General features: G+C 38.3%; 1 long non-coding RNA gene across 1 annotated transcript in view; it reads right to left on the bottom strand.

Moving 5' to 3' along the window:
• The window catches only part of LOC122707872, a 196,595-nt gene that overhangs the window by 131,241 nt on the left and 50,074 nt on the right, over positions 1–15,280 (bottom strand). The gene's annotated exons all lie outside the window — the stretch shown is intronic.

Below are 15,280 nucleotides of genomic sequence, written 5' to 3'. Positions count from 1 at the left end.
AATTTGGAAAACTCAGCAGTGGCCACAGGACTAGAAAAGGTCAGTTTTCATTTCAATCCCAAAGAAGGGCAATGTCAAAGAATGGTCAAACTACTGCACAAATGCATTTATCTCACATGCTAGCAGAATTTTCCAAGTCAGGCATCAACAGTACGTGAACCATGAACTTCAACATGATGTTCAAGTTGGATTTAAAAAAGGCAGAAGAACCAGAGATCAAATTGCCAACATCCGTTGGATCACTGAAAAAGAGTTCCAGAAAAAAGATCTACTTCTGCCTTATTGACTATGCCAAAGCCTTTGACTGTGTGGATCACAAAAAACTGTGGAAAATTCTTAAAGAGATGGGAAAACAGACCACCTGACCTGCCTCCTGAGAAACCTGTATGCAGGTCAAGAAACAACAGTTAGAACTGGACATGGAACAACAGACTGGTTCAGAATTGGGAAAGGAGTATGTCAAGGCTGTATATTGTCATCCTGCTTATTTAACTTATATGCAGATTATATCATGTGAAATGCCAGGCTAGATGAAGCACAAGCTGGAATCAAGATTTCCAGGAGAAATATCAATAACCTTAGATATGCAGATGACACCACCCTTATGGCAGAAAACAAAGAAGAACTAAAGAACCTCGTGATGAAAGTGAAAGAGGACAGTGAGAAAGCTGGCTTAAAACTCAACATTCAAAAAACTAAGATCATGGCATCTGGTCCCATTACTTCATGGAAAATAGATGGGGAAACAGTGGAAACAGTGACAGACTTTATTTGGGGGGGGGGGGGCTTCAAAATCACTGCAGATGGTGACTGCAGCCAGGAAATTAAAAAATGCTTGCTCCTTGAAAGAAAAGCTATGACCAACTTAGACAGCATATTAAAAAACAGAGACATTACTTTGCCAATAAAGGTCTGCCTAGTCAAGGCTATTGTTTCTCCAGTGGTCATGTATGGATGTGAGAGTAGGACTATAAAGAAAGCTGAGTGCCGAAGAAATGATGCTTTTGAACTGTGATATTGGAGAAGACTCTTGAGGGTCCCTTGGACTGCAAGGAGATCCAACCAGTCCATCCTAAAGGAGATCAGTCCTGGGTGTTCATTGGAAGGACTGATGTTGAAGCTGAAACTCCAATACTTTGGCCACCTGATGCAAAGAGCTGATTCATTTGAAAGGACCCTGATGCTGGGAAAGATTGAGGGCAGGAGGAGAAGGGGATGACAGAGGATGAGATGGTTGGATGGCATCACCGACTCGATGGACATGGGTTTGGGTAGACTCCAGCAGTTGGTGATGAACAGGGAGGCCTGGCGTGCTGCAGTCCATGGAATTACAGAGTTGGACATGACTGAGTGACTGAACTGAACTGAATGGCCATAAAAAGACTGAAATTACTCTCTATATTTTATAATCATTGTTAAAGTATCACAGGCTCAGTAGATATAAAAAACACAACTAGGTTTGAAACACCAGTTGCTCCCAGCTGACAATTAGGTTGTTTGCTTGACTCAGTTAGGTACATATATCTTTTTCATTTCTGTTCTACAAGTCTTGCTATAAAAACCACAGTGTGTTAAATGCATCTCAGCTTGCATTCTATGTGGTTAAGTTTGCAAATCAGAGGTCAAGTCTGTACTATGTTTTAATTAACTTAGTCTTCATGTTACTTAACGAACAAAGTGTACCAGCCATGGGGAATTCATAGACAGTAGTGATCACCTCATTGTCTGTGTACTGCGGCCAACAGGATGCTTCCCGAGGCTCAATCATACTGGCAGAATGGGCTCACTCTATGCTTTTCTCAAAGATTAAACACCTGTATTATAGGTAATGGGCTTCACTTGTGGCTCAGATGGTAAAAAATCTGCCTGCAATGCAGAAGACCAGAGTTTGATCCCTGGGGGAATATCCCCTGAAAAAGGGAATGGCTAGTATTCTTGCCTAGAATTCCATGGACAGAGGAGACTGTCAGGCTACAGTCCTTGGGGTCAGAGAGTCAGATAAGCGGTATCCTAAATCAATGTTTGCTATGTATTTTTTCTCATGCTATGCATTTTTTCCTCATATTGTAAATCATCTCCCAATATGATTCAGGATGATGTTTGTAATATTACATGGAACTCCTCTCCTGAAACTTTTCCGACTTTATTTTCATTTGAATAGCAGTCTAGTGACTCCTTAGGAAATTCCTATAACAGAAATAAAGGGCAGTACCAATAAAACACATTTTACAAATGAGGAAGTGGTGGTTACTTACCCTAGGTTCAGATTCTAACTGAAAAGTCAGGACAGAAGAGTTTGTATCAGAGTCTACTGTTAAAGCTTCAAAAAGAGAATAATTTCTTTCCTAGCAAGATGTTCAAACATATCAGTTGATCCCAAGATCATTTAATTCTCTTTAGCTTTGTGCCAGCACCAGTTGCTATTTATCACCAGACTTGGAAAGGGAGAAAGAGGTTGGAGAGATGGCATGTGGATTTCTTTTAAATTAAGATATAATTGTCTTATAGCATTATATTGATTTTAGGTATATAACATAATGATTGGATAGATGTACATTTGGGGAAATGATTACCTAAATAAATTTAGTTAACATCCATAACACATAGTTAGCAACTTCCAAATATATAATATAGTATGGTTAACTACAGTCAATTGTGCTGTAAAGTACAGGATTTGTTACCTTATAACTGGAAGTTTATTCCTTTTGACTCCCTATGCCCATTTCACCCAACTCTCCCTCTGACAACTACCAATCTCTATATCTATGAGTTCAGATGTTTTTAGATTCCACATATCTGGGTGATTCATTTCATTTAGGCTAATGCCCTCAAGGCTCCTATTCATACTGTCAAAAATGGCATGGTTTTCTTCTTTTTAAAATAATTTTCCATTATTTTATTTATTTATTCACCCGTCAGTGGGCAATTATTTGTTTCCATGCACTGGTTATTATAAACAATCCTGCAATGAATGTGGAGGTACAGACACATTTTTGAGTTAATGTTTTGTTTCCTTTGACTAACTACCCAGAAGTGGAGTTGCGGGATCATATGGTAGTTCCATTTTTAATTTTTTGAGGAACCTCCACACTGCTTTCCATAATGATTGTACCAACTTACATCCCCACCAACAGTGAAAGGGTCCCCTATTTCCCAAGCCCTTGTGGACATTTGCTACTACTTGTCTTTTTGATAATAGCCTTTCTAGCATGTGAGAAGTGGTATTTGACTGTTGTTTTGATTTGCACTTTCTTGACAATTAGTGATGTTAAGCTCTTTTTCATATATCTATTAAAAAACATTTGCATGTGTTTTTTGGAAAAATGTCTGTTCAAGTTCTTCTTGAAATCAGATTGTCTGGGTTTGGGGGTTTTGCTTTTTGTTTGTTTGTTTGCTGTTGAGTTGTATAAGTTCTTTGTATATTTTGGATATTACCTTCCTATCAGATGTGTTTTGTAATTCTTTTCTCCCAATCGGTAGGTTGTCTTTTCATTTTGTTGATGGTTTCCTTTGCTGTATACAGCATTTTAGTTTGATGTAGTCTCACTTGTTTACCTTTGTTTTTGTTGCCTTTGCTTTTGGTGTCAAATCCAAAAATATCATTGTCAAGACAGAGGCCAAGGAGTATATCCCCTATGTTTTCTTCTAAAAGTTTTATGGTTTTAAGTCTTAGATTCAAGACTTTAATCTATCTTGAGTTCATTTTTCTGTATGGAATATAAAAATGACTAAACAGAAACGTCAATTAAATAGAGTTGGGAGACCAGAATGGGGAGCTCTCCTGATAGCAGAGCCCAGCAAGAAGAAAGACCTCTATTATTTCCTGGCAAGGACTCAGCCAATGAAAACCCATGAACTCTGTGTTTACTATAATCCTCCCAACTTCCTCCCCCCCCCCCCCCCCGCCCATAAAAGTATCCTTCTTCCATTGCTGTATGGGGACTTCCATGTAGCTCACCATAGTTGCAGACCTTGAATTACAATTCTCTACTGATCCCAAACAAACCCATCTTTGCTAGAGCAATATCTGGCAATTATTTCAGGTCAACAGGTATAAGATAGTGGTCCAGTTTCTTTCGTATGTGGCTTTTCAGTTTTCCCAACACCACTTATTGAAGAGACTGTCCTTTTCACTGTATGTCCTTAGGTTCTTTATTATAAATTAATTTACCATATGGGCACAGGTCTATTTCCAAGCTCTCTATTCTGTTCCACTGATCTGTGTGCCATACCATATTGCTTTTATTATTGTAGCTGTGTAGTACAGTTTGAAATCTGGGAGCATGATAGGCCCAGGTTTGTTCTTTTTCATGATTACTTTGGCTATTCAGTCTTTTGTGGTTCCACACAAATTTTAGTGTTGTTTGCTCTATTTCTGTGAAAAATGTCATTCGAATTTTAGTGGGGATTGCACTGAATCTATAGATTACTTTGGACAGTATGGACATTTTAACAATATTAATTCTTCTAATCCATGGGCATAGAGTATCTTTTCATTTATGTGTGTCTCCTCCAATTTTTTCACTGTTGCCTTACATTTTCAATGTACGAGTCTTTCATTCCTTGGTTAACTTTATACTTTGATATTTTATACTTTTTGAGGCAATCATAAATGTAATTGATTTCTTAATTTCTCTGCTAGTTCATTATTAGTATATAGAAATGCAACTAATTTTTGTATAATGTTGATTTTTTATCCTCCAACTTTACTGAGTTTATTAGTTACAACAGGTTTTTTGGTGGAGTTTTTAAGGTCTTATATATATAATACCATGTCATCTACAAAGAGAGACAGTTTTATGTCTTCCTTTCCAATCTCAATGACTTTTCTTTTTCTTGTCTAACTTGTCTAACTTGTCTAATAGAAAAGACTTTCAATATTACACTGAACAAAAATAAGAAGAGTGAGCATCCTTGTCTTGTGCCTAATCTTAGAGGAAATGCTTTCAACTTTTAACTGTTGAGTATGATGTTACCTGTGGGCTTGTTATATATGACATTTATTATTAGGCTGAGTAACAATATCTCTATACCTATTTTGTTGAAAATGTTCATCATGAAAGAATATTGAATTTTATCAAATGCTTTTTCTGCATCTGTGGAATGGATCATATCATTTTTATCCTTCATTTTGTCAATGTGGTATATCGCATTGATTCACAGATGTTGAACCATTGTTGCGTCCCTGGAATAAATTCAACTCAATCATAGTGTATGATCCTTTCAATGTACTGTTGAATTCAGTTTGCTGATATTTTGTTGAAGATTTCTGCATCATTGTTCAGCGGGGATACTGGCCTATAATTTTATTTTCTTGCTGTTTGATTTTGGTGTCAGGGTAATGCTGGCCTTGAAAAATGATTTTTTAAATGTTCCCTTCTCTTCTATTTTTTGCAAGAATTTGAGAAAGACTGGTATTAATTCTTCTTTCAGTGTTTGTTAGAATTCATCAGTGAAGCCATCTGGTCCTGAACTTCATTTGTCGAGTACAATGCATTTTTAATAAAGCAGCTTCAAAGAGAACTCTGTGTCTTAATAAACAGACAATATGAGAGGTGTGCTTACCCAGACAATCATTCTCTTAGGGAACATTGGTTTAATTTCAACATTGTAGTAATCCTGGCACTAACTCAATAGAAGCTCTTTCTCCTTTACATCAGTTATACTTAAATGTTACTGAATCAAAACAACCATAAAATTAAATGAAATACTGTATACTGGCAACCTATAACAAATACACCAAAATATCAATAACTTGTCCAATTTTGCATGGCATAATGATCAGTAAATGCCATGTCGTTGCTCCAGTAGATCTCTAGGTCATTGTAGCTTCATGGCTGAGAACTGAGGCCAGGCCAAACTCCCCATAAAGGACCATACAATCCCATGTTTGATCCTCTCCCAAAATTTTACATGCCCAAAACACTAGCCTAAGTAAGAATCAGAATGCTCTTCTTCTTAAAGACCAATAACTCCTATTGCCTTTGGTGCCTCAGTCCCTGAATTCAGGGTCCTGGCTGCCTTCACCATGGCTAGGGTACAACTCCTACCAACATTCTTAGATGGTCACCATTCCTTAAGGTTTGATACTTCCCTGGTGGTTCAGACGGTAAAGCGTCTGCCTACAGTGCAGGAGACCCGGGTTCAATTCCTGGGTTGGGAAGATGTCCTAGAGAAGGAAATGGCAACCCACTCAGTATTCTTGCCTGGAAAATCCCATAGATGGAGGAACCTGGTAGGCTATAGTCCATAGGGTCGCAAAGAGTCAGACACAACTGAGCAACTTCACTTTCACTTTTCACCTTCTTTAAAAGATAGGTTCAGACAGGAGTGCTCCATGACAAAACCAGCCTGTGTGCCAAATAGGATAAGCTCTTTACTTCAGTAACACAGACACTGCTCTAGGTGAGTGTCTGGACTGGAATTATGTGCTTCCAGGGTCAACTAATTCACAGTCTCACAACCAGAGCTTCCGCTTAGCCTCCAGCCCTAAGCCTGAGACAGAACCTCACCCATCAAACACACACACTCTGGTAGGGATGGATTCACTCTCGGGAGTGGCATTGTTCTTCCCTATAGACAAGCCAAAATAAAGGCTGCACGAATTAATTAAAAATGTTTAACAACTTTGAATTCCAAAAGAAAGGCATCATTATGGGGCCCAATTCATCTACTTCTATGCAAATGTATGGTGAGAGATGGATTCATAATGAAAGGTTTCTCCCTCTGTCTCTCAGGTAGTAACTAAACTCAAAGGGGTCTAAGAGAAAAAGGGTAACATCTACTGCCTACACCCTGAACAAATACTGTGGCACAGCTAAAATGTCATTTTCAAGGACTATATATATATATATATATATACACATACACACAAGGACTATACACATGTGTTTATATAAATATATATATATAAATATGTGTGTACATATATGTGTGTGTAACACTTGTAGATGATAATGTTATCAACAAAAACTATCTGTTTAATGAAAGGTAGCTATTGTTATTAAAAAAATAATCATACAGTGCACAGATACTGCTGGGCCACTTCTTAACTAAATATAGGAAAAATCACATGGAATGGCAACCAGCATTTATTTCCAATTTCTTAGCCTTCTAAATATTCATTCAAATATATATATATATATATGAACGTGTGTTAGTCACTCAGTCATGTATGTCCAGGGAGTTTTCCTGACCCAGGGATCAAACCTGGGTCTCCCACATTGAAGGCAGATTCTTTACTATCTGAGCCACCAAGAAAGCCTATATATATATATATAAGTCCTCATTTATATATGGGCTTCCTTGGTGGCTCAGATGGTAAAGAATCTGCCTGCAATGTGGGAGACCCAGGTTTGATCCCTGGGTCAGGAAGATCCTCTGGAGAAAGGAATGGCTACCCACTCCAGTATTCTAGCCTGGGGAATTCCATGGACAGAGGAGACTGGTGGGTTACAATCTATGGGGTCACAAAGAGTCAGACATGACTGAGCAACTAACACTTTCACACTTTCATATACATAAATATACACACATATACACATGTACACACAATGGAATACTACTCATCCGTGGAAAAAAACAATGAAATAATACCATTTGCCACAACATGGATGGACCTAGAAATTGTCATACTAAGTGAAGTAAGCAGAAAGACAAATGCCATATGACGTCACTTGTACATGGAATCTAAAACATGATGTAAATGAAGCCTATCTATGAAACAGAAAGAGACTTACAGACATAGAAACCAGACTTGTGGTTGCCAAGAGCAGGGGTTGGGGAGGGTAGTACTAGGAGCTTCAGATTAGCAGTTGTACACTAATATACAAGGATGGACAAACAAGGCCCTACTGTATAGCAAAGGGAACTATATTCAATATCCTGTGATAAACCATAATGGAAAAGAATGTATGTGTGTGTGTGTGAATGTGTATCATACAATCTTCACAACCACCCTATGAGAAAGCTACTATTATTATCCTCACTTTAAAGATGGGAAAATTAAGGCCCAGATTCACACAGCTTGGAAGTGGCAGAGCAAGCATTTAAACTCAGGCCATCTGAACCCTGGAGTGTTTTTAACCACTGCGCCCTACTGCCTAAGGTGGAGTCATTTCCCCTGGAGCACCGCCAGAGAAGGTGTTACTCTGGTGGTCTTGTTGTCTCACATTTTTTCAGAAGATCCTGGGTTATTAGGATTTTTTTTTTTTCTTGCAGTTCACACTAGTGGATCATCTATGTCACTTCAAGAAGTTCAAAGACTGAACTGGTCACTTTTTTTTTTTTTCATTTATTTTTATTAGTTGCAGGCTAATTACTTTACAGTCTTGTAGTCACTTATTTAGGCAACAGTACAATGTGACTTCCTGCCCCCCTGTAGCACTGCACTGGGTACTGAGAATGTACAGGGTAGACAGAAGATGGCCCTGCAGAAGCCCAACCTAATGTGATGGTCCTCAGAGAAAGATGGGCCTGTGCAAGGTGATTGGTTTAGGAGAGGTCATGAGAGTGGGGCCCTCGTGATGGGAGTAGCGTCTTTATAAGGAAAAACACTGGAAAGTCTGCTTTCACTCTGTCATACAAGGATACAGCAAGAAGGCGGCACTCTGTCAACCCAAGGAGGAAGTCCTCACTAGAAACCAATCATGTTGGCACCTTGATCTGAGACACCTGGTCTCTAGAACTACAAGAAAATAAATTTCTGTTGGTAAGGTCACCCAGTCCATGGTATTTGGTTATGGCAGCTCAAGCTAAGACAGACACAGACAGTGTTAAATGACAAAGACAGGATAGACACTCAAATCTGTATTCATGGAAGAGATTCAAACAAGAGTGAGAAATAATATTTAGAGATTCACTGGTATTTATGCATTTTAATAAAGAAAGTAAACAGGGAAGGATGGGAGTTTATTATGCTGGCAGATAATTTTTTTCATTATTACTCTTGATACCGCTTACTGAACATGTAACATAATACTTTCTCATTTAATCCTCCAACAAAACAACCCTACGTGAACTAGAATTTAGAGGGACTAGGTCATCTCCACAGAGCATATAGCAATTTTGACAGGACAAAGATGGGACCCTGGCTCTGACTGCAAAGCCCCCCAACTCTGCCTTGCAGCATGCAAAAGGTGGCAGGACAGGTCTGGGTTTTTCTGGCAAAGCTTCCAAAGCAGCTAAAATCCAGGAGGATGGAAACTCAGCAAAAACACATAGAATCAAAACCCAACAGGGTACTTCTTTTTAGCTCCTTCCAAGACAAAGGAAAGGAGCAGCTTCTTACTTGTAACATGATTCTCCCTTTGAAACTAATCCAGGGTGAATAAAAAGATAGCATCAGCCAAAGTTGCACATGGAGACTGTGATCAATCTCAAAAAATCCTAAAAGGGACTTTGCTAGATCCAGATAATCATTGCTTGTGTCATTTAATCTTAGATCACATTTCCTTTTGGGCTTCCCCGTTAGCTCAGTTAGTAAACAATCTGCCTGCAATGCAGGAGACCCCAGTTCAATTCCTGGGTCGGGAAGATCTGCTGGAGAAGAGGTAGGTTACCCACTCCAGTATTCTTGGGCTTCCCTTGTGCCTCAGCTGGTAAAGAATCTGCCAGGAATGTGGGAGATCTGGGTTTGATCCCTGGGTTGGGAAGATCCCCTGGAGAAGGGAAAGGCTACCCACTCCAGTATTCTGGCCCAGAGAATTCCATGGACTGTAAAGTCCATGGGGTCACAAAGAGTTGGACACGACTGAGTGACTTTCACTTTCTTCACTTTTCATATTTCCTTTCAGGCAAGTGTGAAAACGGGGAAGGATTTGATGCTTAAAATTTAACAACAAGACAGTATATAAAGATTTTGGATTTGAAATCCAATGTACTCTCTTCTCCCTTCATTCAGAAAACCTGTGCTCTGAAGTGAATTAGCGGAGGAATGAAAAGCTGGATGACATGGAGCTATTGCAACATGGCTGCGTTTTCTGCCTGAAGCTCTCCGCTCGTTGGAGCATTTCACTCTTAGGAGCAGCCCAGTAGTTAAGAAAAATTACCCCACAAATCAGTGAAGGCATTCTTTGTCAAGCATCTGGCAGGTTGTTAAATGCATAATTTCTTTCTTTCCCAGCCAAATGATTTCAGCACAATATACTACCAGATGTCTTTTGTTTCTGAACAGATGATAGGAAGCAATCTCTGTCTAACCACAAAGGTATAAATAGTGAATAATCTTGGTTCCCTTTAAAATGTAACACAACAAACTGTGGAGCCCTGAATTCAAAGACCCACTGTGCAACTTTCTCTCAATTTTTTATGGGTATTTTCTGTGTCCCAAGATTATTCTAAAGAATAAGGGGAATGATACATTCAGAGATAAACAGATGATAAATGTTTGCTCTATTTGTTTTGCTATAAGAATAAATTCTGCCTCAGGAATTACAAAGTATTCATATGTGTAAGCAGAATTCAATAGCATAATCAAATAAGCCTTAAGAAAATGTTCTACTGATGAGCACTTTAAAATATTCATCATTGTTGTTGCTCTGTATGCTAATTAACGAAATTCAAATTTATATAAAGTGTAGTATTTAATATTTAGACAAATTTTACTTTTATCTGTCAAACAACTTATATCCCTCCTTTTTCCAAAAGAATTTAAAACAGATTGTAACAAAAGATATAGCTAAGAAAAGTAGAAATTCTCCAGTCAGAGGACTAAAAAGAAGATGCAGACATTGTGACTACAGGATAACATCATAGCTGCCACTGAGGTTCTACATACCCTCACACTAAGGTCTAAAATATGATAGACAATAGATAGACAGAATGAATAATAAATAGTGAGGCCGCCATTATTGAATAGGAAAAAATGCATCTTCCCTCTAAAGAAAATGAATTTTTCCTGGCACTAAATTCAAACAAAGAATTTATATGTTAAGGGAAGAGAATTGGTAAATAAAAAAGAACTATATTCTTAGAGCCCCTCTGAATAATCTTTACAACATAAATCAGAAAGTCTCTGTGGAGATGAACCATGACAACAGCATTCCAGGAATTCCAAGATGATGGGATCACTCACACAAAGACAGAATGAATACCACTTCCTTGCGGCTAGAGTAGATGAATATCATAAACTCAGAGGACTCCAGGATCCAGGCAGTGGACAGAGGCTGTGATGAAGCCAGGGACAAAACAGCAGGGGTGTGCTGGGGTCTCTGGCAGACAAAGAAAAGACAGGCTCCCAGAGGGTATACCCAGCTGTAGAAGAAAGTACACCAACAACACATTCTTTGCAAGGAAATTCAACCCACAGGCCATGAGATTACATTCCCAGTTCTGTTCAGTTCAGTCGCTCAGTCATGTCCAACTCTTTGCGATCCCATGGACTGTAGCACGCCAGGCCTCCCTGTCCATCATCAACTCCCGGAGCTTGCTCAAACTCATGTTCATTGAGTTGGTGATGCCCTCCAACCATCTCATCCTCTGTCGTCCCCTTCTTCTCCTGCCTTCAATCTTTCCCAGCATCAGGGTCTTTTCTACTGAGTCAGTTTTTTGCATCAGGTGGCTAAAGTATTGGAGTTTCAGCTTCAGCATCAGTCCTTCCAATGAATATTCAGGACTGATTTCCTTTAGGATGGACAGGTTGGATCTCCTTGCTGTCCAAGGGACTCTCAAGGGTCTTCTCCAACACCACAGTTCAAAAACATCAATTCTTCAGTGCTCAGCTTTCTTTATAGTCAAACTCTCACATCCACACATGACTACCAGAAAAAACATAGCTTTGACTGCAGGCAAACAAAAATCATGTGTGAAATACTTCCAGTCAGATACACTGTCAGTAATTACATGCAACATCAAAACGCAGTTTTAAGCACAACTTGCAAAACACAGTTTTAAGTACCAAAAGGACATGGATAAACCTGCCCTGGGAAATAGTTACCATGTGACTCAGAATTTTAGCCCTGAAAATATAACCTTCTCTGATTTAGGAATATAGTCCAGATATTTTATATATATATATATATTGTCATAATGACCATATATATTTGTCAATATATTGACTATATATATTTAAAATATGACAATATATATAGACTATATATATTTACAATATATATATATTTATAATTCCATTAACTAATTCATTTCTAATAGATTTTTAGTATAGTCTCTTCTAATTTTTCATTTCTAGGCTTCAAGGCACTAAAATATTTAGTCTGTTACTGACTGTATTTTATTTTTGCATCTTCTTGAAATACTTTTAAAGATACAGTCAACACCTGAAGATATTCTCTATGTTGAAACATTTGTGAATCATATTTTGTAGGCCTATCTAACCCCATTATCTTCCTCAGAAGTAACTGATTTGATGTAAATCCTTTCAGTCCTTTTAAAGATACATTTATAGTCATATAAATGCAAATGGAGATATATTTAGGTTTTTATATGAAATATTTATGCAAGTATTACATAATGTGTTACAACTTGATTTATTCAAGTAAAAAAACCAAATTCCTCATGTACAGACACCCCTATACACATGTTTTTTATTTACTTTGAAATGTTCTTCAAAAAGCATTTTAATCCCCTGTTATTCAGCTAAAAGTATTATGTCAAAATGTATCTTCTTTAGAGTCAAATTTTTACAAAATTTTTGTTTGTCTTAGGGCCTATTTATAACTCTGAACTTCTAAAAGTATTAATAAGAACTGATGGGTATCCTACGTTAATAACAAGAACTCTTGAGTAGAAATTGATCTGTGTCAAATAAGAAAACAATCATCCACTCTGTAGAATCTGGTCATAGAAAGCTCACTCAGCTTATTACTCTTTCCTGAAAGAAGAACAGCTTCCAACTGGATCTCTCACTCCTGCTCTCAATGTTCTGTAGTTTCACTAGAAGTCTTGTCCATATGCTTCTTGTTCTTTTTGCTTCTCTGCCTGACCACCTGCCTCTCCTGACGATGAGGCCTCCCTACAGCAACATGTGTTCAAGCTCAGCGTGCCTTCAAGAGCAGCTCACTGACCCCCTCTCCAAAATCACTTGCTTGCTTCATTTTTCCAATCACAGCTGTGCTCCCTTGCATAAGTCACTAGAAACTGAGTCTAAGAGAATTAGAGAATCTCTCAATTGCCCCCCAGTCCTCGTGTGGAGTAGTTCTAACAATGCACACTCTTGGTGAACCCCCATTGCATGTATCACATGCTCATCCTTGTGGGGTTCATGCAAGTCCCCCTTGTGGGTGGAGCCTGACTTACCCCCCAAGCTAGACAGAGGAGGTGGAGGGAAGGCCCACTTGGAGGGCACTCAGTGGTGAGCATTTTATTTGAAAATCTCATTATGATTTGGAACCTTACTATTTTTTTTTTGTTTTGTTTTTTAACAGTTTTGTTGAGGTTTAACTGACATGCAATAAACTCCATACATTTATAGCATAAAATCTACATCTAAATGTGTTTGTAAGTTGTGTTTTGACACATTCATGCAATTGGAAAACCATCAGCCCAATCAAGACAAAGAACATATATACCCCCAGCCCCAAAAGCTTCCAAGTCCCATTTTGCACACATTTAATTCAAAAATTGTTTCTTCAGTTAGGTGACTATATAATTAGATTATTCTGTATGTAAATGATATTTAACTACCTCAGATTTAACCATAGTTGCCTTAATTAAATTTCAGCAATGCCCACATCTTCCAGCTTTGATTAAGAATCATCTTATTTCCTGAAGTACTATTTTTCAAACTTTTTCTGATGCAACCAATCCTATCAGTGACTCTTCTCATTATAAGGAGTGGTTCTAACATAGCCTTATTTTAAAAAAATCCTTAGTCCTGTATATGGCTTAACTGAGAGAAGTATCTCAGCAGATTTTTCAACACAGTCTTTAAAAAAACAACTCTTTACAAAATACTCACGTATCAGCAATCACTATACTATAATCATAACATTTTAGAACAAGAGGCACTAATAACTTGACAATATTTAAAGAAACAGAAGGAAAGTTAGGTTGTTCTTGTTGTTGTTATTCAGCTGCTAAGTCATGTGTGACTCTTTATGACCTCATGGACTGCAGCACATCAGGCTTCCCTGTCCTTCACTATCTCCAGGAGTTTGCTCAAACTCATGACCATCGAGTCAATGATGCCATTCAGCCATCTCATCTTTTGTTGCCCCCTTCTACTTCTGTCCTCAATCTTTCCCAAAATCAGGGTCTTTTCCAGTGAGTTAGCTCTTTGCATCAGGTGGCCAAAGTATTGGAGCTTCAAGTTCACCATCAGTCCTCCCAATGAATATTCAGGACTGATTTCCTTTAGGACTGACTGGTTTGATCTCCTGGCTGTCCAAAGGACTCTCAGGAGTCTTCTTCAGCACCACAATTTGAAAACATTAATTCTTTGGCACCCAAACTGTTTTATGGCCCAAATTTCACATCCGCACATGACTACTGGAAAAACCACAGCTTTGACTATATGGATCTTTGTTGGCAAAATGATGTCTCTGTTTTTTAATACACTGTCCAGATTTGTCATAGCTTTCCTTCCAAGAAGCAAGTGTCTTCTAATTCATGGCTGCAGTCACCATCTGCAGTGATTTTAGAGCCCAAGAAAAGAAAATGTGTCATTGCTTCTACCTTTTCCCCTTCTATTTGCCATGAAATGATGGAACTGGATGCCATGATCTTCGTTTTTTGAATGCTGAGTACAAAGTCAGCTCTTTCACTCTCCTCTTTCACCTTTATCAAGAGGCCGTTTAGTTCCTCTTCTTTTTCTGCCATTAGGAAAGTCAGGCCTCTTGCTTAATAGTTCATAAAATAATTCACACCACCACCACCTCACACACACACAGATCCTTGAAGATCACCTCTAAAGAAACCTTCTCAGCCATGACACCTTCCATGGCACTGTGAATATCAGAGAACAAACCCAAAAACTAAACACTTTAATATTCAAGGAACAGAACTGCTTGAAACAAATCTTTTATGATCATATATTTTTAAAATAATGACCTCATAAAAAGTGAAGAATGGTTAGCACAGGGAGCATCACATGATAATGATGAAATTTACCAGGCAACAAAAGGCCAAGCCACAAGACACAGACAAGACCATGCAGATTTCACTCGAAGCTGGCAGGGGCATCACAGCAAATCTCTGGTGATGCATGAATTGTGTCAGTTTCCACTTGTTGACTGGAGGTGGGGTAGAGGGTGGATAAACATGAGAATATATCTGTGTGTCTGTGTGTGTGATTGACGAGCTTTTTGAGAGGCTAAAGTATCTG

This window comes from Cervus elaphus, chromosome 14, assembly GCF_910594005.1.
Source record: "Cervus elaphus chromosome 14, mCerEla1.1, whole genome shotgun sequence".
NCBI lineage: Eukaryota > Metazoa > Chordata > Mammalia > Artiodactyla > Cervidae > Cervus > Cervus elaphus.
Note: the sequence above shows the minus strand (reverse complement) of the source record. Positions and strands in the feature narration are given on the sequence as shown.